This window comes from Strix aluco, chromosome 3, assembly GCF_031877795.1.
Source record: "Strix aluco isolate bStrAlu1 chromosome 3, bStrAlu1.hap1, whole genome shotgun sequence".
In the NCBI taxonomy this organism is placed as follows: domain Eukaryota; kingdom Metazoa; phylum Chordata; class Aves; order Strigiformes; family Strigidae; genus Strix; species Strix aluco.
This window is the reverse complement of record NC_133933.1, coordinates 36,441,450-36,466,751: the sequence shown is the minus strand read 5'-3', so window position 1 is coordinate 36,466,751 and position 25,302 is coordinate 36,441,450.

The window sequence follows — 25,302 nt, the reverse complement described above, 5'->3', positions numbered from 1 at the left end:
CCCCATCCATTCATTAGCCAGCAGGAGTGGCATAAAAGTACTCGGAGAATATTTTGGGGTTGTCTGGCAGACTGAATGTATGGCAACCAGTGTAAAAGTCCTTTTTGCACATGATGCAGCAAAACCAAGAAAAGATTGGGGATTTCAAGCCAGAACACTCACCTGTTGCTCCAAAAATCTCTTTTTCTCTGTATCACATATTACATACGGTAACGTCGGCAAATTTCTGGTTAGCCAATGTGCAAGTATATTTTTGTGAGTATGCTGTAGGACACTGTGAAACCTCATCTCTAACTTGCTAATTAAAATAAAATGGGCAATTCCTGCCAGCAGGTTGCTTTGCAGGGAGACAGGGAATCTATCCTATTCTGTATGGCAGTTGACTTCAGGGACACACTCCAATCAAAACCCCAGTCTACATCCTTCCCTTTCTCTGCCCTTCAGAGACCAGACTCCTTAGACCTTGTAATGCCCTCCCGAAGAGGGAAAATAAGCATAAAGGGCCACTGATGGTGTCCTGACTGGCACAGAGATACGGCTCCATCACAGTTAACATTACTAATTTCCCAGAGATCTAAAGGTGTGAGGGTGAAATCAAAGCTGCTGCAGTGCTGATTGCAGCAGGAGACAATTTTACAAAAATGAGAGTGCTCATACAATTGCTTGGTTCTTTTGCTTCTCAGTCACATGAATAAAAACCTAGACTACTGCAACACTTTTTCTTTCCCCTTTCTTTTTATTTGCTTCCCCCCTGGACCCCTATACAGTAGAGATACAGTTGTTCTGGATATAGACTATGGACTGGTTACCCAATTATGAATGGGGAAACTAGCATTATGCTAATATAGTAGAAGTCTATGACACTGTTAGTGTGTCACCATTAAACTAATACAGTAAATAAGGTACTATGGTACTTTTTTATGAACCTCTTTATCTTAGACATTTTTTTTGCTCCTTATATTATCTATACCCCTGTAGAGAGAATAGTTACCTGCTATGAAAGAATTCATAAACCTGTAGCTTTTATTATCGTTTAAATTGCCAGAAACCTTAGGATGTCATTGATGACAACAGTAACAACTAACCAAAGCAGAAGGGAAGTAACATTCTTCCATTATCAGTTTCTTTTCATTTAAATTTTCTAACTGTCTTGAAATGAGAAAGAACGTTTATTAATATTCACTCTTCAGCCTTGCTCCAAGACTTATTTAAGGATGAAATTATGAAAATCCTCCTTAATCCTATATATTTGCTCATATAATAGACCTTCATTTAAATATATGGAATAATATAATTGTATAAAAATAATCTACCTATCTATCTATATTCAGTATGGAATATTAAGTAAATAATCTTATTACAGTTGAGTAAGTCAGTCCTAGGAAAAAATGTTTCTGATTTATTTTGCTATTTTTTCCTGCCTGAGCAGTGGGAAGCCCATTCCTCAAGTTTATTATTGCTTGATGCAGAATACAACCAGTGAACAAGTCTTGAAAGCCAATTCTGCAGCTATTTAACTTAACATTTTTTGAGTGGGTTACTGAGAGCTTCTTAAATTCAGCATCAGAATAAGACTTTAGAGTCCTAGTCCAGATCTGCTGCTGAAAGTGACTCATTAACCATAGTTAACAGTCAGAATTTAGACTGTTCTTTAACACTGATTGATATGTCAAATGATTTTTTTTTCAACAAACACAAGTGTATTCCTAAGTCTACAACTCATAATTGCAAATACAAAATTTGTTTTCTGAATACATTGTATTTTGAGCAAACCCGACACACCTCACCTGAAGATCTTTCTGTGTAAATTCCCTCAGGTACAACTTGATATGGAAATCCTTGTCCAGCTCTAGAACAGTGTCTGGGAGAAAGAACAGAGGGATTAATGACCTTATGCTCTAATTGCCAAGAAGCATCATGGTGACTCAAAGAAGAGTCAGCTTAATATCACCTCACTGAAAAGTTAATATTTAATTTTGGGTGGAAATATTTTGACTGAGAAAATTCTAACTCTTCACATTTTACTTTTTCAAGATACAATTTTTGTAAGTATTAATTTTTATGAAATTATTTGCCTGGGCACTAGAATGACAGAAGAAATTGACATGTTGATGAAATGCAGAGTAATACACAAGGGAAACTTCCCATGTAAGCAAGCATAAATGATAATGTTTTCTAAATTAGCTATCATCATTCAGAAAATATTTTAATGGTTCTCTGAAAACTCTAGCACAATGTTCTGCAATGATCATAAAGGCAAATCTAATGTTTGAAGTTATTAGGAATTGTATGGGGAACAAAACAGAAAATATCTTTGCACTATTTTATAAATCTACTGCATCCTCACATATTGAATACAATCTAATTCAACCAATTTGGAAACAGTACGGTGTAGGTTTAAAGTCATGGTAAAGGTGATTGTAAATACAGAACAGATTCCATGTGAGTGCAGCCTGCAGCTTTTCATTTTTGAAAAAGGTAAGACTGAAGGAAGATGTGAAAGAGGTCTACACAATCTTAACTAGCAGACAAACAGGAATTACAAGCTATTTTGAGTGAATATAAGAACTACAGGTGCCCCAATCTTTCATCAGAAAGAGCAAACAAATACAATTATTTTTACACATCTCACAAATAAATTGCAAAACTAATTATTGCAAGATGTAGAGGTGAGTGAAAGTTTAAATGTATTCAAAACTTTCCTAGACAGCTCCTGGGGATAGGTCTGTTGGTGTGCTGTTAAATGATATGGAAGTGATGCAACATCTAGCACCCCTCTCTATTCCATGTTTCTTACATTCATCCTAAGTATTTGCAGCTGATCCTTGTAGGAAGGAACATTTGGGGCTGGACAGACTTTTGATGTGACCCAAAATGGCACTTCATAGAGCCTTAAGAAATACAGATATATTCCTTGGATATTTTTTTTCAGAGCGTGACTGAATGAATCTTTAGTATTAATATACTTGTTATTCTAATTCAATTTTGTGATCTGTTATGATGACAGCAAGATAACAACTGATCAAAGTACTTCCTATTACCAAGCTTTCCAAACACTGTAATGGTAAAAACAATAATTTAAAACTTAGTGTCCTGATTTTGGCTGGGATAGAGTTAATTTTTTTTAGTAGCTGGTATGGTGTGTTTTGGATTTGGTGTGGGAATAATGCTGATAACACATTGATGTTTTAGTTGTTGCTAAGTAGCACTTATCTTAAATTAAGGATTTTTCAGTTTCTCATACTCTGCCACCAAGCAGGTGCACAAGAAGATGGGAAGGATTATGACCAGGACAGCTGACCTGAACTAGCCAAAGGGATATTCCATACCTTAGAATGTCATGTTCAGTATATAAACTGGGGGGAGTTAGCCAGAGGGGATAGATCTCTGCTCAGGGACTGTCTGGGTATAGGGCAGCTGGTGGTGAGCAACTGTGTTCTGCATCACTTGTTTTTTTTCTCTGGTTTTGTTTTTCTCTCTTTTTGTTATATCCCTTTTCATTACTATTCTTATCTATAATTATTATTATTATTGTTAGTTAGTTTAATTATTAAACTGTACTTACCTCAACCCACAAATTTTACTTTTTTTCAATTGTCCTCCCCATCCCACTGGGTGGGGAGGAGTGAGCGAGCTGCTGCGTGATGAGTAGTTGCCAACTGGGCCTAAACCATGACACTCAGCAACAACCTTGTTGAACACTGTGTACTTAAAGTTGCTAATACAACAGACTTAATAATTACCACACATGTTTTGTAAGAGTTAGGTCGTGGAGCCAAGCTCAGCATAGATTATTGCACAGGACATTTTTAATAAATTCAACTGTCTTTGTGGAGTGGGCTTGCATTTTTTAAACATGTTTGGAGTCTGAAAACAAGTAGAATTCCCTAGTTTGTGTGACTGTAAATTTAAGTAATGACTTGTGTTATTTGCTTTCTGTTAACTCTTTTTATAAGCCAGATTGCTGAAATCAGCAACTTCTGAACAATCTAGTGTATTCTGAGATACATTTTGTCTCTTTTCCTTCACTCAGTGCCTGTGAATCAGCTCTTCAGATGAAGGAAACAATAATTCATTGGTATCAGCAACTCTACAACAGTTTACACCGGTTGAAAATCTGATCCAGTTAAGACGGGAGGAGAGTGTGAAGAGAGCAGTTGTCCCTCATGCCTTTAAAATGAGTGTATGAAACTCCAGTGTTGCTATTAACAGAATTTACAATAAGCTTGATAAAGATGAACTGCAGTCACATCAGTTTTTCCCAGTGCTGACACAGCTTCCCTGTGCAAACTTCATTCATGCAGGGGCCAGGGAAGTGCAGGCATAAAACGATTATGACACTCTTCTGGTTTGAGTTGCTTCTGTTGCTGTCAAACTGAAAAGAAGCAGAGAAGATTGGAGGAATCTCATGCAAGAAGATTTTGTCAGGCTTTGTTACAGGCTTTGTTTGTTCAAGTTTCCTTGGATAAAGGGTTTTCTTTGGAACAGGTTAGATGAAGCCAAAAGTGTCCTGAAAGCTGTGATTCAAATCATTTATTTAATGCACTGGTATGAGTATTTCATCCCATGTGCACCCTGCAATCCCTGGTTTCATAACAGATTTAAAGTCTGTTGTACTTTTGCCACAGGGGTTTTATGGGCTTTTGTTGCTCTCCCATAGATGAATAAATTGCAAATCATCAAAACCAGCAAGAAAAAGAGATGCAAACCACTCCCTCCTTCACCCCACCCCACCTCCAAAAAGAAAACAACAATAAAACCACACCAATCCAGAAAACTTTGTCTTTCCAAAATATGCAGACCAACAGTTTGGAAATCTGTATGTTGAAACCTTCCAAGTAGGAATCATTTTTGCCAAATGTTAAGAGCAGAGGCAAAGCAAATCCTAACCAGCTCCTGTTCCCCCTTAGTCCTGAAAAGCATGGTTAAGTGGTTGGAGCAGTCTTCTGGAAAGTTGGAAAGTGTCAGACTCTTAAGACTTCCCCTAGAATTATTACTGACATGTCTCTCGTTTGAGGATTTCCAGTGCTTTCACATTGAATTAAACATAGTGGAAGCTAAGGGCAGCCAACAACTCTCTGAAGAAAACCTCAATGGTTAGGAGCTATGGGCTACATTTACAAAGGTCTCCAGTTGCCTTAAAATGTTGGCAGATGCCTGGCCAGAAGCAAGTAGGTACTCAGCTCCTCAGGATGTGCAGGAAACTCCTCACAGGGTGCCTGTGTGTAAGTTAAAAGATTAAAGATAAAAATTTATTTCCTACCATGGCAACATCCTAATTTAAGCTTCCCTATGACACAGGGATACTCTCCCCAGATGGTGAGGGAATGATTGAGGGACTCCTCCTGCAAGGTACTGGGTACCCCTGCTTCCCACCGAAGTCTCCTGTATGAGGGAGAGGAAAACTCCACACACCAGGCTTCTCATTAGCAAATGCCAAATTCTGAAAGCTACTGAAGTCAGTGGGAGTTTTCCTGGAAGAAAAGATTCAGCACTAACTGATTTATAAATTCAGAGCACTGTTTATTATCCACGGCTGACAGTGAGAAATCATTAGTGGGTAGAAGAACAGAGTCATCTGGCAGCAGCTTTTATCTTTCCCAGGTCTTTTTGACTGCCAAAATACCCAGTCCTTTTGCTTGAATGTTACTGTTTGCAAAATGACAGTTAGGTGTTTCTTTCCATCTGCCTTTCCCTCTTCTAATATTCTTGTGCTCTGCATTGTGAGAACTTGATCGAATCACTTTTTCTCAGATTTGTCCCTTTCTTTTTCCAGACATCAGCATTAGATCCTGTTGCTCTTGTCCTCATGTAAAAAGATGAGACTTTCTCACCTGCAACATCTTGCATATCCTCTGAGCTGGTATAGAATTGTGAGGAAGAGCAGAGGAAAGGGAAACTCTCAAATGCCTGATGCACCAACTGGCACCACAAATGATCTTTAAATATCCTTACCAGGCCTTACTCAAGAACAAGTGTGTGCGAAATGAAGACTGCGAGACCTTAAAGGATGTCCTTTGCAGAACTGCCTGACTGTCCTGCAACCTCATGCATTTCAGGAATTGGAACACATGTCTAGGATTTCACCATCCTTTGTTGGAAAGGGATCCCAGATATGGTGCAGCAAGGACTCCACAGTTTGCAGGTCTTATAGAGAGCTGTGCTTGGGTCAGGAAATGCTCCTTCACATTCTGCCCCTGCTCAAGCACATGCAATCTGTCCCAGCAGGGAGTAGAGCCATGTGTGCACATGCAGGGAGGAAATGGGCACAGTTAAACTCTTCTGTCTTCTAAAGTGCTGAGACTCACACAAAACCATTGTGTGCTAAATGCCCCCTGGAATGAATCTCTTAAAAGACAGAAAATTACTTGACACATGTCCAGCTGGAATAAAATAGAAACAACAGCACTAGTTACAGAGAAAAATACTTGTCCAATATATTAGTTCAGCAGAATAATCATTGGCAGTGATGAAAAAGAAAAGGAATTTGTTGCAACTGCCGTTGTCAGGGATTTCCAAAGATGTAATTGTCAGGTAAGGACCCAATTGTTATTGTTAGACCATAGGTTACATATGTCTTTCACAATCCTCTCTTCCACTGATTGTTATTTTTATCTAGACAATGCTTGTTTTAAATAAAGATGGTATTTTAATTTTAGTGTTTGTAGCTAATAGTCATACTCTTGTTCACAATTGAGGTGTTGAGAAGAATGAGGGAGTGATCCAAGAATGGTCCAGCCAGTGGAGAGACCACTGTATTGTAGACAGGAGTAGAACAGATCAGTTCTGACTGGATGATTTCGGTCCCAAGAAATATTTTTTTTTCCTCTCCCTCTTGTTCCCTCTAAACAGTACAAAGAAAGGGTATTTCAGACACAATCCCTTGAAACCTGAGGCAATCCAAGTAAAGCTAAGATATGTCAAAGAAGAAGAGAATGTAAAAGAGTCCATTGCACAAACTAGGAAAAAGGCACAGACAACATTGAAAAATCTCCCTTTTGCTCCATGGGCTTTTTATAAAAATACTATCTTTTTAAAAGTGTGTTTTCTAGGTTTTCCACATACACTTATTTCAATTCTATATTCTATCCAAAGTCCTCTTTCCACATTATATAGGACTGGCCCATAACATAATATACATCCATCATATACACACACACGTGAAGATTGTGCAAGTCAAAGCAACCAAAATGACAGAAAATACTGTTTAGGGTTGCCTGCATGATTTTAACATAGAACACTCGGGTATATGAATTATGGCATATTTCCAATTATATTTCCACACATTTTCCACAGCTTTACTCACCCACTTTCTATCCTCTCTCCTTTGCCTTCCTTTACTTTTTGGTTTTTATTTTTCCTTTTTGTCTTAACATGAATTTGATATTTACATCATCTGTATCTTGCTTTAGAAGTCCTTAGAATCTTTGTCACCATCTTCTCACCCTGCCTTTAACATAATCTTCCAAAGAACATGCATGTTTTCTTGTTTCTCAGTTATGCGAGCATGCCTGTAGCTAATCCAGCCATGTAGTGGATAATAAAAACACAAAAACAGAGGAAAAGAGACAAAACAGAAAGAGATATTCTCTTGCATTTTCCCTCAGACTGAAAATTATTTTACTCAAGTGAAAAAAAAAAAAAAAAAGGAAAAAAAGGATGCTATTGGCAGTCTAAAACAACTTTCAGGAGTTATGGTTTGAATGAAGAGAGATTTGAGGATGAAAACTACCCAGAGATATTAGTTTCAGGCTTTTTTGACCAGCATTTCCTTTATAAAACACTCAGCTCACATCTCAAACTGATTTGAATATAAGAAGCTAGAGATCATCAATCGGATTAAGATGTTTTGGAAGTGAATTTAAAATATGATATTTTGGGCATATCTATACTGCATTTAGACACATTAATAATACAGTTTCCCTGTCTTGGGAAAATATCTTTCCATTCTGTTACATAAAGACTCCTAACCCTCATAATACTGTATTTTATTTCAAAGGTAAATCCTCCCACACCTTTTGAATGAGGCTCGTTTTGAGACTTATGCTGTGTCGATCCCTATCAATGCAGTATATACAGGTAGTATAAAGGCTAAACAGGTGCCAGTATTAAGAAATAATGTGAATAATCTTACTGTGAATAATCTTGCAACTGTTGTGAAAAGTCTGTGTGTAAGTCCCTCTAAGTGGGCTTTTCAAATAATCAGTTTCTTTAAAGACCCCATTTTCCAAGAGTGCATTTTCCTCCTTTCAAGGAATAGGTTATGTTCAAATAGAAGTCCATGCAAGTGAAAGGAGCAATACTGGCAGTTCTAGATACTACCACCCTCTGTTCATCTCCAAACTTGGATAGTCACATTGGAAGGCTTCATTGTACTGTACATCCCCAGGCATCTCACTCCTTACCAGAGGTGCCCAGCATCACATGGCTCAGGAGGGAAGGTGCTCCATAGACTATTCTCCCCTTGGACTCTGTGAGGACTTTCTGCTGATGAACAGAATAGAATTACAATGGGCTTTGTGACATAATATTTTGTTATTTGTTTGGCTTATGGTAGCATCCTGAAGCCTGGAATATGTACTTGAAGTTGCACAAGTTCAGAAGAAGCCCCTGCCTGGGAAAGGTTGGGTACATATGACAAGAATATGGAGAAAATAAGAATGTTCTTATTTCATAGATGAGGAGCTGAGGCTCTAAAAAACATCAGATTTCTAACGGTTCTTAAGAAACGTCTAAAGGCACAAGAAAATTGTCAAAATTCAATGGTTCATCAAAATCACTTAGATCCTCTGCATCTTTAGGTGTCTGCATAATTTTATAACTTCTATCCACAAGTTTGGGTTCATCTCCCTTAATTTTACCCATCTAGAAATGACTGTGCAGAACAACCTCTGCCTGGATTCCTGCTATAGGATGTAAGGACAGATATCTTCAGCACCCGATTCAGACAATGCCGTGTTGTTCAGCAGAAAGTGACTCATGGTTTCCATTACCTATAGAGGTTTGTCAAACATAAAGTAACAGATCACACCTGTATCCCACAAATTCCAAACCACTGACTCATTTTATAAAAAAAAAGTACCCTTCCTACAGACCCAGTAGTATGGTGGCTCCATGATGTAAACCATACAGATAGGCAAAAAAAGGGGTTGTAACCACCCAGACTCCAAGCTTTATAAATCACTAGGTTTTAGGGACAAGAAATTTGTGGTGTCTAAGCTCATGTGGAGACAAAAAGCACTAACAAGGCACAGGTTGTACGAACTCTTTAGCCACATGCCAGGAAAAAGGCCAGTGAAGCATTTGTGTTTAATCCCAGTAGTCATGCTGCTATGCATTTAGTTAGTTATTGTATGTCTCAGCTGTCACCTACTTCGGGCAAGAGAGTTGGGGGGGGCTACCAAATAATCTCTTCTGAACTTCATTTGTAATCCTTTGGAAAAAATGTCTTTTTCCATGGGTCATGATCAAATTTACATGTAGTTGCCCAATTGCTCCTGCTTGGGTTTGGGTTCCCAGCCTAGGCACTGGGGCTCCTGCTGAGGGCTGGTTGCTCAGCCACATGGTTTCCTCTAGCAGCAGCCTCCCCCAGCAGAAACAGTGGCTGATTATTATTGCCATTTCTGCTGTATATTTATTTTCTGTAAAGAAGCAGCCATTTGTTTTAACTCAGTTGAAAAACAGGCACCATTTAATTGTAGTTGAAAGTGCATCATGCAAAGAGACTGGAATTCTTCACCTGCATCACAGAAAAAGTACCTCTCCTTAAAGAAAACTTAAAGCGTATCACCAATAACCAGGTTAAAACCTTCTTAAAAGGAAGGTCACCACAATCCTTATTGGACGGAGCAAATTACTCTGGTGCCTTTTTCTTTAAGCTATGATTTTGTGCACTGACCTTTTTAAAGTATGGTCAAATAGCCTTTAGCAACAGTTGTAAAGCATAAGATCATTGCATGGACACTGAATTCATTAGGCAGCCCTGTATAAATTAACATTACTTACTGGGGGGTATGCAGCTATGGCACTGAAAAGAGGTGAGGTCCGTTCATTCTGTGTACTATGCCTGTAATTGAAGAGAAGCCTTCCTGTCTCTCTGCAGAGAAACAGCTGCCTTTCTGTGCTTTGGTGCAGATGTGAGATGTTACAAAGAGTAAGTCCTTGTGCCAGAATTTTTTTTCTAGCAGAGACCATGCAGATCATGTAAGTGAGAGAGCAGCAGCCATGGACTCTTATGAAGCTACTCTGGTTTACCTCAGGTAAAGATCTCATTCACTGTCAGATTTTTCAACTTCCAGTAAAAAAACCTCAGGTCAGATTCGACCCTCCCTAGTGTCTGAGCACCTTCCAGGTAGAATGGAACAACAGTGAAGTCCCTTGTAAACTCCTAGGAGCCTCCAGCATCTCTCTATCTGGGAAATCTGCCTGGGGTTTGGCCCTTCTAGTTGTTTTTCCTTCTTTTAGCTTGCTAGGTTTAGACATGGGAAGGGTTTCTATTCTGTCAAGTGCCATTCTCACGATGGCAACAATTTTGAAGCAGAAGGCTTGTTGGGCACATCCTAAAGATTCTTAGCTTAGATTTACCTGATTTTTTCTGAGATTATTCCCCAGCTGAATCCCATCCACTAACACAGCCAGTGCTGTGCTGACAAACAAGTCCTCTACACAGCTGAGCTCTTACCATTTAGATACCTCTAAACCTTTCAACTCCCTGAAATAGCCCAGCAGTTTCAGGTTTGGTCTGTTTTAACAGATGAATTAGCATTCAGGGTCACTTTCAGTTTTTATGGACCAGTTTGCTAATCTCCCATGAGAAAAGTTAGCTCTGTCTGAGCGTCAGGGAAGGGGGAAGAGAATGAAGGATCAACAATAAAAATAAAATTGATCAGAGAAAAGTTTAGGTAATGAATTATAAACAACCTGCTAGTTGTGGCAACTGTAGAATAGTTACTAAAATTACTGAAAAGAAAAAAGCACTGTTCTGATACAGCATTAAAAATGCCCATTTCAGTCACAATCCTGACACTCAAACTTGTCTAACTCCTTTAAGTGATCCTCTAAGTCTGTTCCTTTCTGTATTCAACAGAACAATAAGAACTAGCAGATGGGAGAGGTGTGTTCTTCTACACAGTCCCTTCCCTTGATCGCATTCAAGAGGCTGATGGCTGTCAGGTCCCACAAAGAAAGTTTGAAACGCTCAGGGGTGTGTTTTGTCTCCAATAACATTGACTGGAAACATGCCCTATATACTTTCTCCAGCAGCTAAAGACCATCACTTGGAGCTTTGTTATCCATGCACATAAAAAAGCAACCTCAAAAGGTAGCTTGACATATTTTCTGCTACTAAAGAAGGGGCAATTTTCACTCGCTGCTTTACTTCCCCAAAGCTAAATTTGATCCATAATTTAAAGTAGTGTAATGGCAGCAGAATTATCTTCCTTACATATTTATGCTTGGTTTTAGGAAGAACTTAAAAATGTTGGGTGGTGTACTTGCTCTTTCAATTTAGTTTTGCTGTGGTGGTGACAGATGAAGCAGGGTACTCTGACACAAAACCTGGGCACGTACAAACTTCAGACTGTGAGTTCACTTAAGAAGCAAAACATGCCTAAGGAAGAAATCTCTCTTCTTCTCCCTTTCTGTGGATGGGGAGCAGGAGCAGCTGGGGCTGAAATGGGGACAAAGGATGAAGTGAACTGGGTCCTGATCTCTGCATTTAGGTGAGAGGGTGACTGAGGAGCTCGGACTAATCCCAGTCTTTTAGCTGCAGCATATGCTACCATCTCCTTACCTCTATATTCTGTAGCTTGCTTTGATCTAGGATGGGCTTTTGTCAGTGTGTCCTTGCATGTTCATGGGCAAGCTAAAAAATATTATACTAGTGTAAGAAGGGAATTTAATCAATGTTCTTTAACTTAAGTTTCAGTTTGGATCCATTTGCTGCTGAGACCTTTCCATTTAATTCCAGTCTGAGATCCACAAAGCTGCCCAGAACAGTTAAGGTTCACTTCCACTTCAGGAAAAAATCATCAGTTTGAATCAGTTTAGTCTGAGGATAATCAGTGACTTTTTAACAACAGTTTTGTTTCAGGTTCAGTTTGAGAAATGAGTGATATTTCAGATTTTCCTTGAGAGGTAGGCTCACCACATACTCTTACTGTTAAGCAATGTTTATGCATTATTACAGATTTGTCCTAGCAAAATCTGATTAGTAGTCCTCTGTCATACTAGAGGATGTCTCAAGTGTGGTTTCAGAGAGTCTGGTACTACCCTGCTGTCTGTACTTCCATTCATAGACCCAGTGATGGAATAGAGTGCACTTACTAAATTTGCAGATGACATAAAGCTGAAGGGGGCTGCAGCACTCTAGAAAACATGAATAGAATACAAAGTGATCTTTGCAAAAAGGAAAATCAGTCTGGAATTAAAAAGGTATCATTCAATAAACTCAAGTGCAAGATAGTTCAGGCAGGCAGGAATACTTCACTTCAGACAGGACAGAGAACAACTGTCCAAGTGTTCACTCTGCAAGAAACGTTCTTAAGACCACAGTGGGTCACAAAGTGAATCACAGAATCACAGAATTGTCTAGGTTGGAAAAGACCTTGAAGATCATCCAGTCCAACCATCAACCCAACATTAACAGTTCCCAACTACACCATATCCCTCAGCGCTATGTCGACCCTACTCTTAAACACCTCCATGTTAGTCTATTGTGGCATATTATGGAAATTAAAAAAGTTCCCAAACTCTAATGTCACTCTTAGGTGTACAAACAAGGATATGATCTATGACACTGAAAATAACTCTTCTAGTCATAAGACCTTGACTGGCATACTAAGTCTGTTTTAATGCATGGAATTTCAAGAAGAGTATGGAATATTCGGTCTGATAAGATTGATGAGAATCAGAAGGACAGATATCTAAAAAATGTGATCAAATCAGGGGGAAAAAATAAAGAAGGAAAAAGAAACAAAAAAATCAATTATTCAGCTCAGAGAAAAGATGTCAGGAAAACATAATATAGAATGCAAAATCATCCTGCAAGGAATAAAGGATTAATCTGTCTGTATACCTGGTGGATAGAACAGGAGGTAATGCATTAGGAAGTAAGGGAATTTTTCTAACAGTAAGGTTAGTGAAGGACTGGAGAAGTTTCCTGTAGGAAACAGTTCTATCTTTTCACTGAAGTTCTTGAAGAACAGATAAAACAAATGCCCATCAGGAATCTTTTGGGTATAGCTGATTCTGCTTTGGAGTAAAAGGATGAGTTAAGATGACCTCTTGAGATGGCTTCCAGCTCCCTCCTAGCTCTAGTCTCTATTTGTTCCACCATTTCTGTGTACCTACAACAATATATCTGAAGGCAGTTAAAACACTAAAAAGCATGTTTCATATTTTTTCCTCCTAAAACTAGCAAATTAATGATACTAATAAAAATGGTTTGCTCACTGAGCTCCCTTAGTGTGCTCTAATTACTACACTCTGAAATATTTGTGCTTCATATGGGAGCTCTGCTTACTGTTGAGATCCAAACTTGTGTCATCTGCTTTTTCATAGCTAAATCTGCAGACAGCAATAGACACAAAACATAGTCCAATCTTAGTGAGACCAACAGCAAAGGAAATGTGAGCTCAGCCTTAGTTATCTTGGCAAAAATAAGTATATACCTTTCCCAGACTAGCAAAAGCAATCATGGATACATGATACACCATCACAGCTATTAGTCTGCCTACCCTTAACTTGCATTGCCCTTTACCAAGTGTCACTGAGCACATTAGCCAAAACTTATCTTTCCTGACATTTCCCAGTGCAGCTCTAGCAGGTAATGCCCATGTTAAATTTGGTTCTTTCACTGAAAGTGTCTGCTGGGTGCCTGAATTACAGCAGTCACGGAGTACCCCCAAGCCTGCTTGCTGGGACTCCATCCCCCGCAGAGACTCAGCCAGCCCAAGCTGTTTGGCGGCTGAAAGCAGGTTTTGTCATCTCAGCTATGCAACTGCTCCCACGTTGGCAGGATCTGACTCTGGCACACATGCACAGGCTTTTCCTGGTTATACTTGCAAAGAGCTCCCAGGATGGTGCCTAGATACAGTCAGGTTATTAATGCAGAGCACAGGCTTAAAACACCATGGATGCCAGAGCAGCCCTCAGAATGCTTGTACAACGAGGCGCGTCCCCAGTCAGAGGTAAAGCCTTGTTTGCCCTGCCCCAATCTGTGCTTTGTGAAGGGACCATTCCTGGCTCCTTGTCTTCTGCTCACACAGCAGCTTCATGTTGCTGGGTATCCTTGTGCATGAGTCTACATTTGGTCTCTCTTAGATGATGACCTTCCCAGAAGAGCAACAGTTACATCACCCTTGTTACCTTGTTGTCAGAGTGGATGAGGGTCCCACATGTGACCAAGCAATGAACAGTCCCAGTTTTGTGGTCAGGTCACAGGGTCCTGCCCCTGGCACCCAGAGCCCTGTCCCATTGACATAAACATTGTTTCGGCCTATTTACTGGGGGTAGCAGCAACAATTTTCCAGCCCAAATGAAGCCAATGCCTATAGTGTACTCACAATACTGAGTACTCCCATCACCTAGTATGGGACAGTATCACAGCAGTCTCTCTGAACCTCTTTCTGTTAACTGCTCACATACTCTCAGGAAACAAAATACCTTTCTGGACTATTACCCTGTATTTTTACTCTATATCCAATACACTGCATGGCCAAGAATAACAAATAAAAAGAGAGGATGTACCAATCTTTTGTATCTGGAGGGAGAAAGAGAAGAAATAAAAAGAAAATAAAAGGAACTGTTAACTATTCCAGCCCTTCTGGCAGTCAAAATACAGAGTAAATGTTGAGAGGGCATGCCTCAGAAGTCTTGTCTTTTATATGGAGATATGGAATGTGCTGTTAAGAGCAGATTAACTGGTCTGAATTAATAAAATACAAACCCTGAATATTTATTCAAAATTCAGGCCAAACTTCAAGCTGGTTTGTGGTTCACAAACAAAAACAAAGACTTGTATTACCTTCCCTTTACATTATTTTTTGTTTTTGCTCAGCGCTGAAATATTACAGCGCCGGGGCTCTGTCTCAGCAAAACCCAGTCACACTGGAATGCCACCAGAAAATCCTCATGCATCCATCCCAATTTTGCACTCTAGGGAGATTCAGGTAAATGGGATAAGCTTGCCAATTCTTTCACCTTTCAGAAGCTTTCTTGTCTTCAGTAATTTTTCATTTTCTGAATATTTCTCTACTTTGGCACAGAGAGCAAATGCTAAGGATGTGCCATACATACTAACCACTAGTGAAACTATGTTGAAAGAGAAAGCTTTTATTGATTAAGCTGCAAGAGGCATTAAGAGAAGACAGCTCCTTTTAATCAGGGAAAGGAAGGAAGATTGTCCTTTCTTTCTGAACATCACTATTTTAGTACCGATAGTAAACCTCCCAAGACCACAGAGAATTATTAGCCTATAGCACTCATCAGCCAATGGTATCTTTCTTGGTCTAAGAAAAGCAAAATAGATTCATAGTATTCTCTTTTTCCAAAGACTTTTAATGCAATGCCTTATAAGGAACACACCAGGCAATCCACTACCCATTTACAAAGTCTTCTTTTGCAACATCCTTTCCTTTTCTATATGCATTGTCCCATAGGAAAAGAAAGCAAATCTGTCTTTAACAGAGAGTCCCCACCAGAACCAGCAGCAGCAGAAATGCATGTTTCTGCATATACCCTGAGAGTTGGAGTGCTGGATGTGAGAGAGTATATCAGAAGGAAGAAAACACAGAGAATTTTCTTTTATATTTAAATATAATACTACTATTCTACTAACATATACATTCCCCAATATGGATCACAATTGAAACTGGTTTGGATAATAAATGAACATGTTTACTAATTATACTCCTTTTAAAAGTCTAATACATGGAAGTTTTGAGATAAATTGAAAGCCAGGGAGTGAGAACTTAAAGTAATATCTTTGCTTTTCTAACTGAGACGGACAGTGGCTCACAAAAGTGAGTTTTGTTACCGTAACTGTGGAGGAAAGTTTCTCACTGTGGTATGAGAAAACTTAAGTATTATCCATTAGGACACATTTTACCCTCAATGCTTTAATTTTAAAAGATATCAGGAGATAAAGTAAACTAAAACATAAAATACTAGCTACCATATCTTTTTCTTGTGTGGCACAGAAGATGAATGTTTCACCTTGTGAGTGTTAAGGATTTTCAGCAATGAACAGCTTTATCTCAGCTCTTACCACCTCCTCCTCCCTCTCCTTTCACCCTTCAGAATATCCTAGTACCTCTGGTCCTCTTGCATGTTGCCACCATAAGCATGTCCATGAAGGCTGTATGAATCATCAGCCGTCTTACACTGGCTACAAAAAAAATGCAAGAGTGACAGGAAGTCTCAAAGAAATTTCCAACAGTAACTATTCTGAATATCTGGCACACCCCATCTTCAAAGATCTGAGAGTCTTTTAGGGGATATATGTTTGATATATTATTGTACAGACAGGGACCAGTGATTTGCCCATGATAGTGCAGAATATCTGTTAGAGCTGGACTAGCACTCCAGTGTGCCACTATCCTTTCCATCATTAACCCTAAAATCACCTCATTTTTATAGAAGAAAGAGTGAGCATTTCAGATGGACCAAATTAACAGTGACTGAAAAATTGCCAAATTGATGGCTCTTGGTGCAGATCTGTTATTGTGGTTTTCTAAAACATCACTATAATTTTGTTGGTCAGAACAGGGAAGTCAGAGCTGAAAATTATGAGAACTCTGTTGCACCAGCAACAGGGCTGAATCACTCCAGAGGGGATGGTAATAAAGTAGATAGTCAGTGCTACAGATGATGGATTATCTCCAACATAATGCCCAGTTTTGAGGCATACCAATGCAAAATTTGCCATCCTAATTTACATGAAGTGGTCTAATGTCCATAATAAGATGTGCTAAGGGATGCACACAGATAGCTAATCCTGAAGCATGGTGCTGCTATCAAGACAACAAAATGAGGAACTGCAGGATGCTAAGGGAAATATGGGGAAAGGGAATAATGTAAGTGCAGATGGCCCACCCTGACCTGGGGCACCACTAAGGGACAACACATGTAAAACTGTAGGACACTATATGTAGCAGTTGGGAGGTGCAAGCTTGGCAGAATTTATAACCAAGGTAGGAATTACCAGGGCAGCCCTATCATAAATGCTAATTCAAAGTATATCATCAACAAAACCAGTGCTAGAGGGGAAAGAGTAACCAAGGTTGTGCTTCTTCGGGGGGGGAAGGACTTTGTGGTGAGAAAATGGAGAAGAAGGAAATGTAAAGTGAAGCCACTCAAATGACTGCGGCTGACCTGCTTCTTTGTTCAGGGCATATGAGGTCCTCACTCTAGTGTTGACCAGGGAGTCTCCAGAAGGCATAGACAAAACACCCTGACTTGTCAATTCACTCCTTTTCTTATTTCAGAGTTCCCAGTTCACTGGTATTTGAATGTATACTGAAAGCAATGGTAGACACTGTGTGATTGAAAGCCGAGGACATTGTTCCAAAGAGGCTGCGCTAAATCAATGAATGGTTTACCCACCCTAAGAACACTGCATAAAGTCACAAGCCTCCTACGGCCTGAAAGATGCCAGTAAATTGGAAAGGACTCAGAGAAATGAAACAACAAATGATTAAGAGACAGATGGACTCCTGAAAAAAAAAATATTAAAAGAACTGAATAGTTTGGATAAAAGGAGGTCATGCAAGGCAAAGACTGTAAATACCAAGGATAAAACAAATTATTTAAGACTGTAAAAGGAAATATAATCTACTGTCACTGAATAATATTGAGCAGAGGAAAATTCAATCACCAAACCTGGAAAAATTCCTTCTTTTCTGGTCCAATAAGTTGAAGAATATCCTCCCAAAGGACATGATGAATACTGTATGGCCTGAAGAAATTTAAACTTAGAATCACAAAAATCAAGAATAGATGGCAGCAGGGGTGGTCTGGAATCAGTCTGGAAATAGTGAGCAAATTATATGTGCTAAGAGAATTCCCTATTTCTCTTTTTTTTTTTTTTTTTTTTTTTTTACATCTTTGTTGTGGTAACAGTGAGAAAGATCATATATGTATTTTTTATAGTTATTATTATTTGATGTATGTGTTGAAGAGAACTTCCTTAACCTGCTAACTAAATATTCATCAAGAAATTGTGTTTCCCTCAGAAACATTTGTATTATAATGATACTATTTCAAATGTTATGATTGATCACAAATATTTTGGTGTTCAACCTGAATATCTTAGAAAGGTTAATGATTCATTTTCCTTGATTGGATGATCCCTTGCAATGCAAATAATAGTATGTGAACGTTTAAATTTCTGAATTTTGGAAAAATGTATGCATATAGCTTTGAAATTTGCCTTTCAAGTTTGCACCAGTTGCACAAAAATCAGGTGGCAACACCAAGTGAATACACAAGAGACCTGCACTTAATCTTAATAGAAATAGACTGATTAAATGTATTTAGTCACAGAAACTTTTTTGCAGTGTTTGCCTTACTCTAATTTAATTATAAAGCACTCTCATTCCTGCTGAACAATAAAGATTGCTGCAATTTTTCAACAGACATACAATGAACCAGGATGTTCAGTGTTGATTTGGGGAGGGGGGGGTGGGATCCTGGAGTAGGCCCTATGGCCATAGCTCAGGGAAATATTTCAATTTGTGCCTTTTCAAGGCAGCAAAAATAAAAAAAATTCTCAGAAAGAGAGACACTTTTAATTGCCTCCCGAACAAAGGCCTTAGGACTATAAATTGTTACATGTGAGCAAATGGGCCTTATGAATGTTTGATCCTGCCATCATACCCTAATATAATCTTAGAATTATAGAATGGTTTGGGTTTGAAGGGACCTTACAGATCAACTAGTTCCAAGCCCCTTGCCAAGGGCAGGGACACCTCCCACTAGACCAGGTTACTCAAAGCCCTGTCCAACCTGGTCTTGAACACTTCCAGGGAGGGACCATCCACAACTTCTCTGGGTAACCTGTTCTAGTGTCTCACCACCCTCATAGTGAAGAATTTCTTCCTTATATCTAATCTAAATCTACCCTCTTTCAGTTTAAAACCATTACCCCTCATCCTATCACTATATGCCCTTGTAAAAAGTAAGTCCCTCCTCGTCTTTCCTGTAGGCCCCCTTTAAGTACTGGAAGGCTGGCATAAGGTCTCCTCAGAAGCTTCTCTTCTCCAGGCTGAACAACCCCAACTCTCTCAGCCTGTCCTCATAAGGAAGGTGCTCCAGCCCCCTGATCATCTTTGTGGCCTCCTCTGGACCTACTTGGGCAGGTTCATGTCCTTCTTATGTTGGGGGTCCCAGAGCTGGACACAGTACTGCAGGTGGGGTCTCACAAGAGCAGAGTAGAGAGGCAGAATCACCTCCCTTGACCTGCTGGCCACACTACTCTTGATGCAGCCCAGGATATGGTTGGCTCTCTGGGCTGAGAACACACACTGCTGGTTCATAGTCAGTTTTCCATCCGCTAACACCCCCAAGTCCTTCTCTGCCGGGCTGCTCTCAATTCACTCATCACCCAGTCTATCTTTGTGCTTGGGATTTCCTTGACGCATAAGCAGGACCTTGCACTTGGCCTTGTTGAACTTCATGAGGTTCACAGGGGCCCATCTCTCAAGCCTGTCCAGGTCCCTCTTGGATGGCACATCCCTTCCCTCCAGCGTGTCAACCGCACCACACAGCTTGGTGTCGTCAGCAAACTTGCTGAGGGTGCACTCAATCCCACTGTCCATGTCACCAAAAAAGATGTTAAATAGCGCCAGTCCCAATACCGACTCCTGAGGAATGCCACTCGTCACTGCTCTCCACTCGGACATTGAGCCATTGACTGTAACTCCTTGAGTGCGACCATCCAGCCAATTCCTTATCCACCGAGTGGTCCATCCACCAAATCCATGTCTCTCCAATTCAGAGATGAGGATGTCATGTGGGACAGTGTCAAATGCTTTGCACAAGTCCAAGTGCTTTGCACAAGTCCAGATGGATGACGTCAGTTGCTCTTCCCTTATCCACCAACACTATGACACTGTCGTAGATGGCCACCAAATGTGTCAGGCATGATTTGTCCTTAGTGAAGCCATGTCAGCTGTCACCAATCACATCCTTGTTTTCCATGTGCCCTAGCAGTTTCCAGGAGGATCTGTTCCATGATCTTGCCAGGCACAGAAGTGAGACTGACTGGCCTGTAGTTCCTCAGGTCTTAATTTTTTCCTTTTTAAAAATGGGGGTTATGTTTCCCCTTTTCCAGTTAGCAGGAATTTTACTGGACTGCCACCACTCCTCAATTATGATGGACAGTGTCTTAGCAACTTCATCCACCAGCATCCCTCAGGTGGATGGTTCTCACTAGGTCCTGTGGACTTGTCCACCTTCAGGTTCCTTTAACCTGATCTCCTACAGTGGGTGATTCTTCATTCTCCCAGTCCCAGCCTTTGTCTTCTGTGACTTGGGCGGTGTGGCTGGAGCACTTGCTAGTGAAGACTGAAGCAAAAAAGTCATTGAGTACCTCAGCCTTCTCCATATCCCAGGTAACCAGGTCTTCCATCTCCTTCCAGAGGGGGTCCATATTTTCCCTAGTCCTCCATTTATCACCAATATATCTACAGAAGCTTTTCTTGCTGCCTTTGATGTCCCAGGCTAGATTTAATTTTATCAAAAATATCTATTCTAATTCTATCTAGAAGAAATAGAATTAGATAGAATATCTGTTCTAATTCTAGCTAGAATATGTATTCTATTATACAATTCGATATAATAATATAATAACAATGATATGCTGTTAAAATCTTCATGGGAAAGGCACTTGAGGAAAGCGCATCTCCTGAGGAAGTAGAACAGGAGTTCGTCATTGCAGACTTTGTGAAAAATGTTTTTGAGGATGGTGGCAGGGGGTAATATCACACAGAAGCACTTCTTACCTTCATGACGACAAAGATGCTCCCTGTAATTTTTCATCTATATCCAACAGTTCAAAATAACCCAGCCACTTTCCTGAACTGGGGTGTGTGCCTGTCCTAGACTGCAGCACCCTCAACAGTAAAGGAACAAAAGATACAGAAACAATTTCCCGTAATAGCTCCAAAGGTATATTTATGCTGTACCTTCTACACCATCTAAAATGAGATGGACAGCCTGATGCTGGTCATTTTAACCAAAGACAGTTTAAAGGGTAACTTTAAAATCTTATTTGAAAGGATTTTCTCAGCTTGGGCCTGGAGTCCATTGTTTAGTTGTCACCTCTAAGATTATTATATCCCACATGGCCAAGTGGTTCCACTGTTTTGGGATCATATGCTCCATTTTAAATATAAAGCATATTATTAGGTGTAATATAGAAATGATTTGTCAGCGTTAGCCTCCCTGTTCCCTTAAATTAGCCTGTTTAATGTATTCTTTAACTTTCCACTTAGGCAGCAAAAAGCCGCTTTCTGTTCTCATTTGCCTTAGGATAAAGTCAGAATTACTCTGGCACCGTTAACAGAGTTACTCCTGATTTCCATCAGTGAAACTGGAGGCAAGATTTGGTCCTTGAGATTCAGACACTGCATACAAAGGAGTCTACTACTGCTAAAACACTAAGGCAGAAGAGAAATAATTTATACTATAAATAATAGCAGTAACTCAATAATGAGATCTCTGTGGCTAGACTTGGTATGCAGATCTTTCAATAAGAGTACTTCAAACACTTACTTTAGATAAAGTTCTTCTTCATCATTGCTGAGGCAGGTAAGCAGAAAGAAGTAAAACTGAAACTAAATGGACTGGTTTTGTTTTCTCTTTTCATGTGAATGCCTACAGTTAAATCAATGAGCAGTAGGCTTGCACATCATCTCTACAAAGCAGCCCAGATACTTAAATCCGTAATTTCAGAGTTTGGGATACATGACTTGCCTAGGGACATAGAAAACATGAAAACCCCAAGCAAAGAAGTTGCATTTTGGGCATACACTAATTAGCTCTGATGTATCTACAGAGCCTTGAGCATCACAACCATTGTTAGTACAGGCCTGGAAGTAGTACAATTGTTTCAGCATGGTCCTCCATGCAGACTAAATCAGTCCAGCTTTTCTAATTGTTCCAAGCATGGCTGACAATGTAGGCAGGACTGCACTGTGCTCAAGACCCACATTGGTTCATTTAGAGACAGATCAAAAAACCTGTGCACAGCATCATTTGGCTCAGCATAACCCGTGTAGAGTGCCTCATCTTGGGAACTGGGAAGCTGGGAGCTGAACTCAGCTGCCCTCAATTGTAGACCAGTAGTTTAGGAGTGGACAGCTTAGTTATTTCCCTCTTTTATTCAGTCAAATATTTTGAACGGTTAGCTGCTCTTTGCAAGGCTAGAAGTGGGGATGGGCAATTTCAGCACTGTAAGGCTAAAATGCCTGTAGCTTGGTATGCAGCATACTCTGCGTGACTGTATGCAAAGGCAGGGAGATGAGAAATGTATTCTCCAGGAGCTATTTAATGGCCAAAGCAACACCATGTTCAAACAGCATAAAAACTCAGTTTTTCTCACTATGCCATGATATTAGGGTAAGGACTGCCTGACAATGAAGAAAGCATCCGACTGAGTCATGAGCAACACACTCTGCATAAGTGTCACGAAAGCTGGGCTTCCAAAGACTGAGCAGTACCCATGTCATTCATCTCAATCATGACTGTGACAGCTCTTCCCTTCATTGATTATGGTTAACAGTGGCTGACCAAACCAGAAGAAGAGAATGACTGGTTCACAGTAGGCAGAAGATTGACCTTGTTTGGAAAGCTAATAGCAAAACTGGTGGCCACAGGAAAAGCACAGTATCTCCTTTAATAATGCAAATACTATACACAGGAAGAGATCTCTTCAAAGGAAAATGGCACATACTTGTCTCAAACCTCCCTCCCCGCCACCATCAACCTGACTTGTTCATCTCTTTCTTCTACCTACAAACTAACATGGATGTACCTGCATTACTGCTAATTTTTTTGTGGGTGGCAGAAAGGGTTCTCCAAATGTTCACCTTCCTAGATCCTGTTAGATTAGATGATGACCTGATAGTTAAGGCACAGCTTTGCTTATCCCTCCATGTTTGGGATGTCAGCATAGTCATGTTAAAGCCCTCAGGACTGATAAACCAAGTGGATGAACAGGTGAGATGAGATCATAAAAAAGCCATCCACTGCCTACTATTTGCTGCTCCTGAGTAGGATAAGATGTTTGAAGCAGTTAAGAGGGTTAGCTTTTCTTCCAAGGAAATGGGTTAAGTTGCCTCTCTGAAAGAATTACATCAGCATGCCATGTAAAGAAAAGCCTTTGGGATTATTCATTTGTTTTAATCACTGAAACAGGGATCTTTTTCATTTAAGACTTTGATGGCTCATTGCCATCCTTATTTCTTTGCATATCTAGACATGTCTAGAGCTTCAGGAAAATGTCTTGTGTCCTGTGATTCTAGTTGTCAATTCATAGCCCTGTTAATTACCTGTCCAAAAAGTACTAGCTGTGTTTTGTACTGCAGTCAGGAACAGTGTTGCAAGAGGAAGTCATCACCTACACAGCAAAGGAGATGGTACGGTGGAATGGCAGGAAAAGTGACACAGAGCTATGAATGGCTACATCTGGACTGCAGTCATAAGTGAAACTCCTATTGACTCCAGCTTGGCTGGTCTCCCATTTTACTGATAACAAGGTAGTTCCACTCTTCACCAGCCTTATGTGCTCAGTCCCTCCTTGATGCATTTCCTAGTGGGAAGATGAGATTAGTTTGGTACTGAGCCACAGAAGTTAGAACCATCTCTGATGCACAGAGATGGATATGGAGGTCTGATGAAGGTGTCAACCAAGCTGGAAAGTTCAGACTCATAGGGATATCTAGATAGCTTCAAAGTTCAGATAAAGGTAAGTAATACCTCTAAAATCTAAGGATAAAAGCATAAACAAATACTGTGCTTTAGAGGGGGAAGGAGAAGCAGAGGGGAAATAATCTAAAAATCTCTTCCCCATTAACATGATTTCAGATGAAACTTCAAAAATAACACTTACAAGGAAGGAGTAAAAGAAGACCCAGCTTTCTCTATCTTTGACGCATAATGGACTAAGAGAAATGACAGGCAGAGTATAGTTTAGAAAGCTGTATTTTACTTAATATTTTATTTAAAATTCTTTTTGAGTGTGAAACAGCTATCTATAGAATGCCCTTTTGTATAAGGGCATGCCTGTCTGCCAGATAAAGCAGCATGCAGGACAGAGAAAAATACTTTGAAGTCTCCTAGGAGAAAACAGTTCTACCTTAATGAAGTCCCTTATGGAGCTCTACTTTCAATATGGAAAGGCAGTTTCAAATCACATCTAGCAATGAAAATGAGACCCTCTCATGAAGTGTAAAAGTTGTGACAAGCCAGCTACAGATGGAAATTACAAGGTTTTACCTGCCACAGACAGCTCAGAAAACATCCCAAAGTGTACTAGAGCCTCAAGAAGTTACTGGATTTCAATCAGGGCTTAGTGAAATCAAATGCAACTGAAAATGCATTAGCTGCACCATGCATGTATTTACAACAGGGTAAGAAACACATGAGTATGCTGTTTTCTTGGCATTATCTCTTCAAATGTAAGGGATGCAACTACCTGACTGAGGCTGGCAGGTAATTTATCTAGTTAGAATGGAGGTATAAGACTCAGGAAACTAGGTTTGCTTTGCAACCCTAAACTGCCCAATTCTTGCTTGACTTTTTGCACTTTTTTTTTTTTTTTTTTGTATGCTTCAGATCCCTCTCTGTAAAGTGAAGACAATACTGTTGGACAGGATAAAAAAAAAAAAAGTAATAATGTTCTGAGTTAATTCAAGATGGTGCCTCCTGCTGACTACTAGCTCTGAAGTTGCTTGGAACAGAGTGAAATCACCCTCAGCTGAGAATTTTACTTTTGATGATTTGAAGACACAGTTGTTGAAACTGGTTATAAATAAAGAAAAGCCAAACTGATCTATTTTTAAAAAGGCACCCATAAAACTGAGTCTTTTGACAATACTAGATCTCACTAGATTTGCAGAACTATCCATCACGTATGTATAGGTCCCAGTGGGACCAGTAGGCAAGGAACTGAAATCCCCCATGGAAAAACTTTCAATCAGATGCACAGAGGGCTGGCACTCTCTCACTTGAAAGGCCATACTGATGAGATTTCAAATGCATTGCTGCATGTTTTATAGATTTGGAGAGGTTTCAAAAAAA